This window comes from Gadus chalcogrammus, chromosome 23, assembly GCF_026213295.1.
Source record: "Gadus chalcogrammus isolate NIFS_2021 chromosome 23, NIFS_Gcha_1.0, whole genome shotgun sequence".
NCBI lineage: Eukaryota > Metazoa > Chordata > Actinopteri > Gadiformes > Gadidae > Gadus > Gadus chalcogrammus.
Window position 1 is genome coordinate 18,880,928 of NC_079434.1, and position 16,587 is coordinate 18,897,514.

Here is a 16,587-nt window from a genome sequence, read left to right on the forward strand (position 1 = left end):
TTTCACTGGAGGGAGCTGGAGTGATGGATGTTGGTAGAGCTGCAGACTGTGTTTCACTGGAGGGAGCTGGAGTGATGGATGTTGGTAGATCTGCAGGCTGTGTTTCACTGGAGGTAGCTGGAGTGATGGATGTTGGTAGATCTGCAGGCTGTGTTTCACTGGAGGTAGCTGGAGTGATGGATGTTGGTAGATCTGCAGGCTGTGTTGCAATAGAGGGAGCTGGAGTGATGGATGTTGGTAGATCTGCAGACTGTGTTTCACTGGAGGGAGCTGGAGTGATGGATGTTGGTAGAGCTGCAGGCTGTGTTTCACTGGAGGGAGCTGGAGTGATGGATGTTGGTAGATCTGCAGGCTGTGTTGCAATAGAGGGAGCTGGAGGGATGGATGTCTCTAGACCTGCAGGCTGTGTTGCAATAGAGGGAGCTGGAATGATGGATGTTGGTAGATCTGCAGGCTGTGTTTCACCGGAGGGAGCTGGAGTGATGGATGTTGGTAGATCTGCAGGCTGTGTTTCACTGGAGGGAGCTGGAGTGATGGATGTTGGTAGATCTGCAGGCTGTGTTTCACTGGAGGGAGCTGGAGTGATGGATGTTGGTAGATCTGCAGGCTGTGTTTCACTGGAGGGAGCTGGAGTGATGGATGTTGGTAGATCTGCAGGCTGTGTTTCACTGGAGGGAGCTGGAGTGATGGATGTTGGTAGATCTGCAGGCTGTGTTTCACTGGAGGGAGCTGGAGTGATGGATGTTGGTAGATCTGCAGGCTGTGTTTCACTGGAGGGAGCTGGAGTGATGGATGTTGGTAGATCTGCAGGCTGTATTCAAACATACAGTTCAACAATATTGTTAAACATCTGCATTAAGTCCACACTTTATGTAATTTGCCTAATACATTCATTTAACAAGACTTTTATGTTTGCTTTAGCTTTCTGCTAAATCTTAAATACTTTAGCTTTATTTTCCTTTTTAACTTTCTATTTTACTCATTTCTTTGCATATGTTTTCTTTTACTTATCTATTATTTTATTTTAATGTATAACAATGTTTATATGTGAAGCACTTTGAGTCTGCCTTGTGTATGAAAAGTGCTATATAAATAAAGTTGCCTTGCCTTGCCTTGCCTAACACAAAATGTAATTTTTTAACATTCAACAATATATATATATATATATATATATATATATATATATTTAAGCAATAGATCACGCCAGGCTGTGGTATGTGCTCATTATACCACTGTTAAGGGGCGTTGTCCGGCCCCGACGCGCAGCGGAGGGCCGGCGACCCCCTTCACCCCCTTTATACAACGGTTACTGTTACGGCGAAACGAAAGTCATAGACACACTACATTTAAAAAGAAACCAAGAAAGTCAAAGTAGCCGTTTTATTAAAGACTACCAAAAAGTAGTCCCTCCTGGCTGCCGCTATGCATCGACGGTCGCTATGCAACACACTTTAGCGTCCCTCCGAGAGAAGGCTCCGATAGAGCGGTTCGCCGGCAATTTATCCTATGGAGCAGTTCACTCGCCGATTTTAGACTTCAGTGAACTGTGCTATTGCTTTTAGACAACTGTTAAAATTATGGCAAAATGACTTCACACACACACACTAGTAAAAATACGGTTGTATTCTTTTACACTTTCCACTTCAAGGCGCGGAGTGATACTTTCACAAAATGATTGGGCATCATAGCAGTTATGTATACGCTCATTATACAACAGTTAGGAACCAATCAGATCGCTGGATTCAGGCCCCCCGTTGTATAAATATATATATATATATAATAAGATAATATATACACAATGACGACATAGCAGTGTATTAGCAAATAAAAAAAGAGACCACCAATAATTGGATGAACGTACAAGCTCTGTAGAGAGGAGAGGTGTAGACTGGGTACCAGATGTCCCTTCTCCATCAGAAGGAGAAGGGTTTTTTTTCAGCAGCTTTCTTGAAAAAAAACATATGTTAGCTATAAGGATAACTGCAAGGAAGACTCCAACTATGATCCATAGTGTTATTTTGGATCCCCCTGAAACAGAGAAAGAAAAGTTGATTATTCTAATAATATTTACTTACAATAATAATAATATTAAGATTTAAAATTATTATTTTCATTTTTAATAGTAGTATAATAATTACAAATATTAACAGGAGGTGCAATATACATTCAAGTAGCTCATTACCTAGTCAATAATATTTTCAACACAATGTCTAAAGCAACTTATCATTTATCAGCCCAAAAGAAAGTGTAATTCTTTTTTTTTCTTTTACATTTGATGATTGACATCGTCAAAATATTGTAAGCCCAATAACGCATTCACACCACGGATGGTTTAGCATCACACAGATTGATTTAGTATTTTCACCATGAGCCTCAGGGTCGTACGGTATCTTCAGTTCAATGTTGGCTACGTCTTCTTCGTCTGCGTTCCTTCGAGTACACCTGTACGTCCCTTCACTCTGGGCTGATGAGGTCACATACAGCAGGAGGCTGCCTGATTCAGACAGGTTTCTTACATGCTGCTGCCACTCTGTTTCAACCACCTTCTCTTGTCCTGCTTGTCTTCTGAGGATGGTCTGGTGGTGGTTGAAGGTCCAGGTGATGTCATCGAGCCCCGAGGCGTTACAAGGGAGTAACACCTCACTCCCGGGAGTACTTTGCATTCGAGCTGATGAAGATAGACACACGAGGGGACAGACAGACAGGCATATGATATTGTTATGAAATCTGCAGAGCTTTTAGACTATGATTAAATTGTTCCTAATTTGACCAATGGAGAACGCAAATCCCAGACCAATGACGTCAATGGTCCAACTTTTCTGCCAATTCTCAGCGGAAACGGAATAGACTTTGTAGTTCTCTCTTATGTTAGCTTTAAGCGAGTTGGAAGGTTTCCCCTTATTTTTTAACCACTCTAAATTGGATTGAAACTGTTCTAATCAACACTTTACTACTGACTGATGTCTATATGATACTCAAAGACTTACGGTATAACCTCATCGTGGCTTTCCTTGCACTGTGTTCATTTTGGACTGTGCAGCAGTAGTTCGATTGCATGTCATTGTTAACAGTCCTTAAGGAGCCACTGATTTCATAGAGTCCCTGGTCATCTTCATGGACCTCGGTTGTGTTCTGGAGGACAGTGGCTGGGCGAGGACTGACGGACCAGGTGAGCTGTGGTTTTGGGTAGATTCCTCCAGACTTACAGGTGACAGTGTTGTTCACTAGCCCAATGTCCACTTTAGCAACAGCAGCTGGATCAGGATATGCAACGACATGGCACCACATTAAAACAAAAAACAAATAAGTACCATGCCTCATTTGGTTTGCTGCATTTGTATTGCTACTGATATCAATGGAGTTGTAAGGCATTATTGCTCACCAAACCAGCAACGTTACATCAGAAAATATACCAAAATACACACACAACTGACATGGAAACGTTGCAATTTTATTCTGTGGTTGAAGAAAACACAGGTCTCAGATTGTAGGGTAATATTTGAAAAGTAAAGCTTGTGAGGTGTAAGTGGACCCTTAACTGAGTTATTGACCTTTGTTACTGTACTTTATGAAAATATATAGCCAACTACCCATTTGCTTTAGATGCATAGAAAAATTACATAATTCCGTAACTACACAACTTTCTGCATCGACTTGTTTTGACATTGGTTAAATCCCATGCAAAGGTCCCATTATACTTTTGCTAAAACCTGAATATAATTTGTTTATGGGCTCAAACTACCCGTCAGTGGGTTGCATTATAAAAATAATTGTTTAAAATAGGATGTGACATCAGGACTTGAGCTCACCATTCACTGTCAGAGTGACGAAGGTCTCCTGGTTGTTCTTTGAAGTGCTGACGTAACACAGGTACTTGCCCTGGTCCTGGAGGTTCACCCTGGCCAGACCAAGGGATGCGTTGCCCCCTGAGATCTGGTCATGGAACAGGGCGGTCCTTCCTTTGTAGAGAGGGTCCTGGTATCCCAGTTGGTCCTGGTCATCGTAGTAGGAGTGGACCTGAATGTTCTTCCCATTCATCTTGTTCCAGTGGAGGAGCGTATCACTGTTTGGCTTGAAGCGGCAAGGCAGCACACAGCTCCCCCCAAACACACAGCCCACCGGGGTGTCTGGAGATCAGAGGGTACAGCCGTGGTTGGATGTTAGAACAGCACACAGTTCTTTTTCACTTTTTGGAAAAGGCATATGTAACTGTGAGGGAAAGGTGTAACCTCAAAGTTTCAAGCAATAGAGCTAAGCGTTTCTGGTGATTGTGTAAAATGTTGGAAAGATACCCACGGGTGTGAAATACAGGATTGCACGCTGTCCAAGCAGAGCCGCTGCCTTAGCATATTGTCATAGTGATAGCACTGCATAAGTCACTACATGTAAACAATGTGATAAACAGTATATACCAAACTTCCACTTGCAACAAACCACTTTCACTTCTATCTCAGAACTGTACACCTACTGTAATTAACAAATGACTTACTTGCTTGACTTACAAACAATGCTTGACTGCCAGCGAATGTAATCAGGAAGGTTTATCCTCTGCTGGAATTTTCAAATCGTTTCTGTATGACTACAGCTCAAAATTATGAACTGCAGTATCTAGTAGTAATATAACATATCATTTACTGCAAAACTATTATATTGTACCCTGTTTCCGTAATCTGTTGTTGCTAAAAGAGGTAGTGAACCCAAAATCGTCCTCAATTATTTTTGGAGAGTGGCACCAATGATCCCCTCGGCCGCTCTCACGATGCGCTGGAGGGACCTGCGGCAGGATGAGGTGCAGGCCCCGTACCCCACCGTGACGCGGCTGGTTAGGATGCTCTCGACAGTGCCTCTATAAAAAGTGCCCATGATGGGGGCCGGCGCTTTAGCCCTCCTCAGTTTTCCTGAGAAAGTAAAGGCGCTGTTGAGCCTTCTTGGCTAGCGATGCGATAAGATTTTAAGCTTACCTCCCTGAACGAGGACCTCCAGCATAAGAAACACGGCCGTGTGGACCAGAACTCTGTTGAGTTCTCTCATCTTGTTGATCCTTTCTGACTCTTGAGCCTCTCAGTCGGCTGCAGCTCAGCTCAACCAGAGAGTGGAATGAACATATGACTCAAACTGCGTTCCCTTCATGGGGAGGGAAATATGTTGCGGTGCCAGTCCTGTCTCACCTGTGCAGGTGGACTGCAGTGATGTCATGCCTGGTTGTTTGGAGGTTGTCTATCAAATTGTAGGATTTATCTCATAATGCCACATTTCGATCAGGTGTATTCAAATGAGTGGGTGTGGTCTTCTCAGACCAGAGCAGGCTGATGGGCCTGGAGCTCACCGCCTGGAGTGTCCAGATTCGGACGTCCCGCACTGTGCTTGCAGGAACTTTAATTCCTTTGACATTTTCCACACAAACACACTGCTCAATCGGTCTGCAACTGTTTAGGACTTGGTCACCCATGACCAGATCTTTAAGTGAACTTATCCGCCTGATTATTTCTAAAAAAGTCTTCAATACGGGGCAGACGAGTATCTGCTGCTCAGCAGCACTGCACAGGGTAGTTAGTGCTCCTATACATTACACCACCACGACGAAGAGAAGTAGGAGTGGACCTGAAGCTTCTTCCCACTTATCTTGATCCAGTGGAGGATCAAATCACTGTTTGGCTTGGAGCTACAAGGCAGCGCACAGCTCCCCCCAAACACACAGCCCACTTGGGGTTCCGGAGATCAGAGAACAGGGGGGTGTTGGAGGCATACTCTTCATTAACTTTAGAAGCAGGTCCATAAGTAATACTCTTATGGTGATAACGGCTAATAAATCACTACTAATTGATCTTGAATCACTCATAAAACATGACCTTTAGACCTCAGCAATCTATTATTTTTTTGTTCAGCAGCACACATGTTATCTTCCCTGGCCTGCTTTTATTTCGCCTTCTCTCACACAACCTGACCCACCTTAGAACCTGGGTTAATCTTTAGACAGCTTTGGTTTCTGTATAAGCACAGTTCCAATGAGGTCAAAAATTATACGAGAATCCAGTAATTCTAGTAGGAAGTGAAGGTTTCAGATTTAATCAATGTACAATAAAAAAAATTATATTACCTATTACTATTCATTTTCAACATTCCAAGTAAAACCTAAGAATAAAATGATAGATAGAGTTCTGCTGCTAGTCCAAATATCAAGCATAACAAACCAAACAAAGAAGAACTCTTGATATTAGGTTTGCCGGAGACGGTTTAGATCCGGTCCAGCTTACCTCCCTGAACGACGACCAGCCCCGTCAGTAACACGACCGTCTGAACCACAACACTGCCCAGCGCTGTCATTGTCTGTGTCGTCCTCTCTCAGCTGTACCTGTTGTTGGTCTGCTGACAGGACCGGGACACGACAATCTTTAACTGGACTGATTAGACCTCATGCCTGCTGTGATATTTATGAGTATCGTTTTCTAAATGATCAAGCGGAGCTTCGCACTGTTGCTTTATGGCCTTGCAACATTCCAACACACACGCCCAACACATCACATCATCATTATCCAGTTGGCGCTGATAGTAACATAATGATGTAAGCAGTACGTGCACGCTTATGGTAATCATTAACACTGAACACTGCCGTGTTCTGAATATTACAGCTGCCAGTTTCTGTCATTTTATTGTCTTTTGTGTTTTTATTGTCTTTGGACTCGTATTTATAACACGAGTTACGGATACATTTGCTATTATAGTGATTTTACATTTTTAATAAACAGAAGAAAAATTATGTAAAAGGTGATGTCAGGTGAGCCGGAACACGCAGGCGATCCAGGGGCAATGATGGCTCACGTCCTAAGGAGTGCTGGTGAGCTGTCCGTTGTAGTATGTCGAGTAGCCCGGTAGTGCAGCAGGGTCCGCAGGAGTGCTGCTGAGACCTGAAATCCCTCTGATCTGAGCTCTGATGCCGTTCTTCAGCGTCTGATTCATGCGCTCCACACCCCCATTCGCCTTAGGGTTGTAGAAGGCTGTGCGTATGTGTCTGATTCCCCGCTCACTCAGAAAAGTTGTGATCTGGGGTTAACCCTTGCTCTTGTGCCCTCATACATGGTACCTATTGCCCGAAGTAGGTTAGGAGCGACACCGTAAGCCTTAAGAATTGTCATCATTACTTCTCAGTTTATTGAGTCAAAAGCTTTTTTGAAATCAATAAAACACAGGCCCGCTGTCAGGTTGTTCTTTTTTACCTCTTCGATGATCCTCCTTAAGGCTAGGATCTGGGATATGGTAGCTCTCCCCTCTCTAAAGCCATTTTGGTTCTCTCTCAGCTGAGTGTCGATGGCACCCCGTATATGATTCAGTATCATTCGGTTGTACATCTCTGCGATGATACATGTCAGACTGATGCCTCGGTAGGCTTTGAGAGATCTCCAGATTTAGGCACGGGGATGATGTTGGAAAGAGACCACATATCGGGCTTGATGTTTTCCATCAGAGCTAGGTTGCAGATCTCCAAGATGATGTCGTCCAGGTTGCAGTTTTTAAGGACCTCTGGGGCAATGCCGTCTGGCCCAGCACTTTTCCCTTGCTTCAGGGTGGATTTTACTGCTGCAAGCTCGCTAATTGTAAAGGGGCCATCGTAAATTTTGAGATCTCTTAGGCCTGCCGATATTTCCTCCTCAGCTCCATCCACTCTCGGGTGGGTGCCGAGGAGATCACGGAAGTGGGTAAACCAGGTGGTCACTCTGTCCTCTGGGCTGCAGCCTGTTACCTGTCCCTCCTTCGACCTCTTGCGCCCACTCATCTCATTTATGACCCTCCATGACTCCCCATACCGTTGTTCCCCCTGCGCTGCCTCCACTCCCCGTACCTTCTCCATCAGCTCCTCCCCTCTGATCTTTTCGTAGGCATTGAAGAGTCTTTCTTTGGCCTGTCGGTTGCTAGGTGTGGTCGCTATGCGAGGTCGAAAGGCCTGGGCTGGTCGCCGGACCTCGTTGCTAGGCAGGCCTACCGGAGATGTTCTGTGTGTTTGGAAACCAAATGTTCTATGAAGATGGATGGATTATTATGTAATATGTATTATGTAAAATGTTATGTATCTTAGCAATACACATTCACGGTCAAAGCTTTGTCACTCCTCCTGCACCATTGCACAGATCTCTGCATGACCTCTGGATGTCTAGACCCTGGGGAGTTTCTGATCCTCTCCTTCATCGGTACGCACTCCCTGGTTGCCTCCACGTTTGCGGCAATAAACCGCTCATACACTGTGCTAGGGCCTTCCGCCGTATCCAGCAGTTGGAAGCGGTTCCTCACTTCAACTGTATCTGGCTTGGCGGTCGGGGCTTCCCGAAAAGGTCTTCCAGTCGTGGTAGATCTTTGGGCTAGGCTTGGGGACCCTCAGGCTCAGTCGCACCCTCATGGAAACCACTCTGTGGTCTGAGCCAATGGAGTCGAACGAGCTGTACAGCTCTGTGTTCTGGATCGAAGTCCTCCACTTGCGCCTTACCAGTATGTAGTCCAGCTGACGTAGCATACCAGAAGTCCGGTCCTGGAAGGTCCATCTCTTGCCCATTCTCTTCCGGAACAAGGTGTGTACAGCCCGTAGCTCGTGTTCCGTTAGCAGGGCAGCAAGTTGTTCACCGTTGCGGTTACTGCTTTCATGATACGTGATTGGTGCATCCCCTGGTCCGAGCCTCGTGTTGAGGTCCCCCAGAATTGCTAGGAAGTTGTGAGCCAGAACATCCCGGATTGCTGTTCTATGGTCCCCATAGAACTCTTCGACTTTCTTGATTGGCCCTACATTGGTAGGTGAGTACACTACCATGATGGCTGTAGCTGGGTTGCCATCGGAGTCTGCGATTAGGATCCTGTCGGTGTGCTGGTGCACCCTACGGAGAGCCTTCCGTGCTCGAGGACTTAGCAGTAGCCCCACACCTCCCTTTGCAGCCTGGGCCTCGTTTCGCCATGCTGATGAGGTGATGAACGAGTAACCCCCCACTCTGCAGTACACAATCTGGTCCTGTTCATGTACTCTCCTGTGCTTCTGGACTCCCAGGATTTCCGCTCCCCTTTCCTCTGCAAAGTGTGCTAGCTCTGCCAGCCTTGCTTCTTCTCTCGCTGTGTTTGCGTTGAAGGTTCACTTCCCATTATAAGTGGTCTCCGACAACGCAGGTGTGCGTTAGATGGGTCACTGTGTTCAGACTGAACCCTCCCTTTCAGGTTTGGGGTCCTGACGTCATACTGCCCCCCATCGGAGGGATCAGCTCCTCCATCTGCCACGTGATCCCTGCGGACTCCCGCCACTGGAAGTATAGGATTTGCAATGATTGGATTCTCCAGACTGTTGAACTTTACAATGTGCATAATATAGGGCTGGGGGGCACAACTCCTCACAGCTAAACTCTACCTGCTGTTAAAGTACTATGAACCATTCTTAGTCGGACCCCTCACCTAAGACCTCTGCCTTGGGAGACCCTACCAGGAGCACTAGGCTCCAGACAACACAGCCCTCAGGTTCATAGGGGCACACAAACCTCTCCACCACGAAAAGGTGATGGTTTCCGGATGTTTCCCATTCAACAATATATATTATATATATATAATAATATAAAATAAGACAATTCAAGATTCAAGATTCAAGATAATTTATTGTCATTTCAGCCATATACACAGTATACAGTGAAATGAAATAGCGTTTCCCAAGAACATAAGGTGCATAACAACATGCTACATATAACTGCAAACCAGTGACTTGTGGAATTTAGTAGTGCGGGAATATAAATATGTCTATGTGTCTGAGTAGTGCGGGAAATATGAATATAATAAATATGAATATGAATATTAAACAGGTGCAATAGTGCATAAACCAAGGGCCGTGGTGGAACGCTCCGTTCACTTGCATGGCTATATGACTATATGCTCTGTAAGGTGACCTTGGGTGTCTTGAAAGGCGCCTCTAAATTAAATGTATTATTATTATTATTATTATGGGCCCTTCACATCAACGCCAGCTTCTTCGGTTGCTAAGCGACGTCAACGTCTTTGGCTAACTATTTCTCTGCTAATCAACACACTACGTATGGTAACAAATAAATTGAAAAAAGACACCTTGCGAAGTTAGGCTATTTTTTCGTTTGGCAAGTAGCCGCTCATAATCGAAAATAAGCCCCCTCAGGTCGAGGCACATCTGTTTCGCGTCGGTGTCCGGTTCGCCCTGTCTGGGCTTATTTTCCTGATAATGACCGGCGTTCTATTATCCCACTTAACGTCAATATTACTCTGCATGTGGAAGGGAAAATAGCTGTGGCTGTTTTCCGAGACCCCCAAAGATATTTGAGTTTACTGCTTTCATGGGAGCCAGACCTCTCTCTATGGGAGCTCAGCTCCCACTGCCTCCCACCTAACTCGAACCCTGGCTATAGGTCTTTCTACACTGCCGAGCCGGTTCGGTCGCAGCTTATTGGCACGCCCGGCGATTTCACCTTATCTCAGGTTTCCTGTGTAAAACTGTTACGTATTTTAAGAATCTAAGCTACCCACTGTTACGTATTTTAAGAATCTAAGCTACCCACACATAGACCCAATGATGCAGGACCAAACATATTAGCCGTAAATACCATACATAGCCACAAGGGGAGCAAGACCTTACTGAAGGCTGTAATAAATACTTTAGCCACAGAAGGCAGCATCACAGACCAGGCGAGAAACCCGAGGGTTATCTCACATCGGCTCCCCCCCACTACTTCCGGACTGCGCTGGTCAGATCATAACAGCCTACAGATCCACATTGTCTTCAGAAACTCCCGGTAGCTCTTGGATAGGGGTTAGGTCTATGGTTCAGCTAGGAGTCGCTCAGCACGTGTTTAGAATACATCTTCAATCTCTCTTTGCTTCAGAGTATCAGTTTACCATACCGAAAATACTTTATACAAATAAAGTCTCTTTAAAGCTATTCCTTTGGATTCGAATACTTTCCCTGAAGAAATACGCAATAAAACCGAGGGGGTCAAATCCCCCGGTCGTCACGATGCGGGGTTTCTTGGTTCACTGGGGAAGGCGGGGCTGTGCACGGAGTCTCTGACCTCTTTAGAATAATTTGTATTATTGCATACTCCCGAATGTTGTTTATGAATGATGATACCGGCATGCAATAATGAGTTCACTCTATAGTAGGCTAACGATGCTCTTAGCGTCCTACGAGTACCCTGGAGCACTCGTTAGCTACGAGCGTTTTCAAGACGTTCGTTACCAACGATGCTTTCGGGAAACGGTGTGAAAACTGTACGATGCTCGTACGACCCACTCTGCGGTCCACTTAGGCTATCGATGCTTTTGGGAAACTGGGCCCAGTCCCTTGGAGTTGAGGAGTCGGATGGCCTGGGGGAAGAAGCTGTACTGTAGTCTGGTTGTGGCGGAACGGATGCTCCGGTACCTTCTGCCAGACGGAAGGGGGGAGAATATATATAATATACTGTATGCAATGACAACATAGCAGTGTATTAGCAAATACAAAGAGACCACAAATAATTGGCTGAACGTACAAGCTCCGTAGAGAGGAGAGGTGAAGATGGGAGACCAGATGTCCTTTCTTCATCAGCTGGGGACATCGGCAGATGATCCAAGACAGTTATAGAGACGATAAAGTTAGACTATTAACAGCAAAAACATGCAGCTTCTTGGTGGATAAAACAGTTTCCTATTGGACTAAATTGAAACAGCGCTCATCCTTGCTAAGAAACAGCTTTTTCTGGGAAAAATGCATTTTGATTGTTTAAGGTCTGGTAATAATTTGCCGGCCGGAACAAAATCATAGATGGGCTGGATGTGGCCCATGGGCCAGCAGTTCAACAGGCACTGCCCTACTTCAACTCTTCTAAATGACTAAATAGATAAACACAGTGTTTCCCCCAGCACTGTATGGTTAAAGCCTTAGCAACAATAGGGCCCCGCCTTGACTACCAATGTATATAAAAAAACATGTTTATATATATATATATTTTTAGATGCTCCTCGACCACCTTCACTAAGACATTTCCTTGGGGAAACACATACACATACGTTACACATATGACAAGTCAAACCCTGCTATATCTGAGGGTACGGTGATAAAGTCAGGAGGTTTAACCCTTAACACAGACAACTTCCTCAGTCTTGCCCAGCCGTGCTCCCTCACAAGAAGGACCTGGGATTACCTGACCAGATGGTCTCTGGGGAAGTATTGTTATACTTCAGGAGACGGGTGTAATACATGGTCGAAGTACTGGATTGAGGGCTTTTGTTGCTTACCTTTTCTTGTTTTCTTTGGTTTTAATTGTATTCTCCTAAGAGTAATAAGAGTTATATTAGTAATGGCTTCATCTGGATCATATTTGTAAAACCATACAGTCCCAAATCATCAATAAATGACCCAGAAATAACCTCACCAATTTTCTTGACAAAATCCCCATGAATAAATTGTGTACATTAATATTTACCAGATGATGATGCAGATGACGATAAGTGTAGAGAAGACTCCTAATGCGATCCAATGAGTTCTATGGGATCTCTCTGAAACAGAAAAAGAGAAGTTGATTATTTCTTCCATAATAATAATAATAATATGATTTATTATTTTCATTATTAATAGTAATTATAAAAATAGTTCAAAATATTAACAAGAGGTGCACATTCGGGTTCATATCCTAGTCAACAATGTTTCAACACAATGTATAAATTGACTTTTAGCCTAGTAAAAAATGTAAAAGATTTTTTTTCTTTTACATTTGATGATTGAAATCATTGACGTATTGTAAGCCTGATAAGGTTTTCACCCCACGGATGGTTTAGCATCACACAGATTGATTTTGTATTTTTAGCAAGAGCCTACCTTCAACAGGGTCCTCCAGTATCTTCAGTTCAATGTGGTTTACGTCTTCTTCGTCTGCGTACCTGAGAGTACACCTGTACGTCCCTTCACTCTGGGTTGATACATACAGCAGAAGGCTGCCTGATTCAGACAGGTCTCTTACATGCTGCTGCCACTCTGTTTCCACCACCACCTCTTGTCCTGCTTGTCTTCTGAGGATGGTCTGGTTGTGGTTGAAGGTCCAGGTGATGTCATCGAGCCCCGAGGCGTCACAAGGGAGTAACACCTCACTCCTGGGAGCACTTTGCATTGGAGCTGATTAAGACAGACACACAAATGGACAAACAGACATATGTTATTGTTAACAAATCTGCAGAGAAATTGGACCATGACACAATTTTCCCTAATTGACCAATGGAGAATGCAAATTCCTGACCAATAATGTCAATGGTCCGACTATTCTGCAATGGGGTAGATGTTGCAGTCCAAAATATTTTCACAACACACATCTGAAGCAGTACTCTCTTATATCATCCACTAGCGAGCGTGACAGGCCCCTTTAAGTTGCCACCGTTGAAAGTCAACACTTTCTTTTTGACTGTTGCCCTGCTGATATTCAATGACTTACGGTGTTGCCTCATCGTGGCTTTCCTTTCACTGTGTTCATTTTGGACTGAGCAGCTGTATGTCGATTCTGTGTCATTGTTAATAGTCCTTATGGAGCAACTGATGTCACAGAGTCCCTGGTCGTCTTCATGGACCTCGGTTGTGTTCTGGAGGAGAGTAGCCGGGCGAGGACTGACGGACCAGGTGAGCTGTGGTCTTGGGTAGATTCCCCCAGACTGACAGGTGACAGTGTTGTTCACTAGCCGAATGTCCACTCTAGCAACAGGAGCTGCGACGACATGAAACCACATTAAAACAAGAAACTAATAGTTACCATATTTCACTTCATTGCAACATATGCATTGCCATTGAGATCAATGGCGTAGTTCGTTATAATTGCTAACCAAACCACAAGAGGCATAGCCACGGGCGGGACTAGGCTCGTCAACTTTTCAGTCTTGCCCTTCCAATCAGATGGCTTTCCTTGGTTTACGTTCAACATCCAAAGAAGACACGCAAGTCATTATTCCGCTGAGAGCTCCAGAATCAGTCAATCGCCTCCAGCCGGTAGCTCATCCCCGCCTCCCCTCCTGAACTTTGCTGTGAGAGCCCTCCCACTATACAATTGAGCGGAGTCTCCCTCTGTCTCTGTCTCTGTCACTGTCTCTGTGTCTCTGTCTCTGTGTCTCTCTCTGTCTCTGTCTCTCTGTGTGTGTGTTCATCTATTTTCATCTTTGCAGTAGGCATGTCGTATATGGCCAATCAGTTTCTATTTGATGACATACCGAAGCTACGTTCCTGCAGTTTTGCGCAAGTTTAAAATGTTAAGCCTAACCCAGTATCGTCAGCTGTGACCGAAAGCGTTGAAGGGTTAAATTTGACGCGCCGATGCAGCGGTCCATGTTTCCGCGTAATTTGTCAGCTAATCTAGGCCTATTTTATCTTCCATCAAATTTGCTTGTCCACCCGTATTTTTCTGTGCTCGTCCATTTTAACCTTTCTGGCTAAACCACTGCAACGCACATCAGAAAACATTCCAAAAAACACTCCGAACTGACATGGGAACGTTGCAATTTTATTTTGCTGTTGAACAAAACTCAGGACTCAGATTGTAGGGTTACATCTGAAGAGTAAAATTTGTGAGTTGTAAGTGGACCATTGACTGAGTTATTGACCTTTGTTACTGTACTTATATAGCCATATACACAATTTCTTTCGTAGAAAAATGACAAAACGTAACAACTCAACTTTCTCCATCAACTTACAGCTGGTATTGGCCAAAGCCTATGCAGAGGTCACATTTTATTTTGCTAAAACATGAACATAATGCATTTATGAGCTCAAACTAGTGGGTTGCATTATAAATACATATATTTTTTAAATAAGATATGACATCAGGACTTGAGCTCACCTCTCACTGTCAGGGTGACGAAGGTCTCCTGGTTGTTCTGTGAAGTGCTGGCGTAACACAGGTACCTGCCCTGGTCCTGGAGGTTCACCCTGGCCAGACTAAGGGATGCGTCGCCCCCTGAGATCTGGTCATGGAACAGGGAGGTCCTTCCCTTGTAGAGAGGGTCCTGGTGTCCCAGTTGGTCCTGGTCATCGTAGTAGGAGTGGACCTGAATGATCTCCCCATCCTTCTTGACCCAGTGGAGGATCGTATCACTGTTTGGCTGGAAGCGGCAAGGCAGCACACAGCTCCCCCCAAACACACAGCCCACCGGGGTGTCTGGAGGTCAGAGGGTACAGCCGTGGTTGGATGTTAGAGCAGCCAACACTTCTTATTCACTTTTTTGGAAAAGGCATATGTAACTGTGAGGTAAAGGTGTAACCTCAAAGTTTCAAGTAATAGAGCTAAGCGTTTCTGGTGATTGTGTAAAATGTTGGAAAGTTACACACGGGCGTGAAATACAGGAGCAGAGCCGCTGCCTTAGCATATTGTTATAGTGATAGCACTGCATAAGTCACTACATCTAAACAATGTGATAAACAGTATATACCAAACTTCCACTCGCACCAAACCACTTTCACTTTCACTTCTATCTCAGAACACCTCACTAAACAAATACTTGCTTGACTCACAAACAATGCTTGACTGCTCGTGAATGTAATCAGGCAGGTTTATCCTCTGGTGGAATTTTCAAATGGTTTCTGTATGACTAGAGTATAAAAATATGAACTGCAGTAATATCATATAATGTACTGCAAAATTATTATATTGTACCCTATGCTTCCAAGATTTGGTGTTGCTAAAAGAGGTACTGAACCCAAAAAATCATCATCAATTATTTTTTGTCGTTCCAAAGCCTCAATATGTCGTGTATGATCTTCCACACAGTAATCTATTCCATTTGATCACTGTTAGAAAAAATGCTCTGTTTTGCAAGCCTCTGCCAACCAATTAGCCAACCAAAGGAGGGGTGTGTCATCCCCATGGTTACGACCAAAGGAACTTTGTAAGACTTTATAGTCCCTTATTGTAACCCTCATTGTGTATGAGCGTTATAATGAGCGACGTTGGTCATGAAACGCGGCACATAACATGGCGTTATAGCCTGCTAAGAGTCTGAGGAGTTTAACCCTCTCTCGTCGCAGTCATCAACCGCATCTCGGACAGAGCCCCACACGCCCACACACACCTCACCACCGGTGTCCCTTCGTCGGGACGTTGAAGAGTATACTAAAGACACTGAGGTCACAAAAATATCTCTACCTGCATTCGGGAGCAGAGTGGAACACACACTAAGTGGTTGGAAGACACTAGCATAAACACAGGATTGATTTTAGGAAAAGATGAAAGGGTTTAGGTTCTACCCCTAGATTGTATAATTATCAGAAGAGATGAAACGTTCTCCATATTAGTTCATACATTTAGTCAAGCTTACCTCCCTGAACGAGGACCTCCAGCATAAGAAACACGGCCGTGTGGACCAGAACTCTGTTGAGTACCTTCATCTTGTTGATCCTTTCTGACTCTTGAGCCTCTCAGTCGGCTGCAGCTCTGCTCATCCAGTCAGTGAAACGATCATATGACCCGAGCTGCATTCCCTTCATGGGGAGGAGGAGGAGGAGGAGGAGGAGGAGGCAAGGAGAGAGAAATATGTTGCGGTGCCAGTCCTGCCTCACCTGTGCAGGTGGACTGCAGTGACGTCACACCTAGTTGTTTA

General features: G+C 44.6%; 1 long non-coding RNA gene and 1 pseudogene across 1 annotated transcript; both read right to left on the reverse strand.

Moving 5' to 3' along the window:
- Nucleotides 1-548: 548 nt before the first annotated feature.
- On the reverse strand, nucleotides 549-2,678 carry LOC130377481 (uncharacterized). The gene is made up of 3 exons (XR_008894198.1): nucleotides 2,366-2,678; nucleotides 1,862-2,028; nucleotides 549-811 (listed from the first exon to the last, which is right to left on the reverse strand). It is a non-coding gene; the product is annotated as an uncharacterized LOC130377481 (long non-coding RNA).
- A 5,606-nt stretch (nucleotides 2,679-8,284) lies between these two features.
- On the reverse strand, nucleotides 8,285-9,333 carry LOC130377018 (craniofacial development protein 2-like; annotated as a pseudogene).
- Between the last annotated feature and the right edge of the window lie 7,254 nt (nucleotides 9,334-16,587).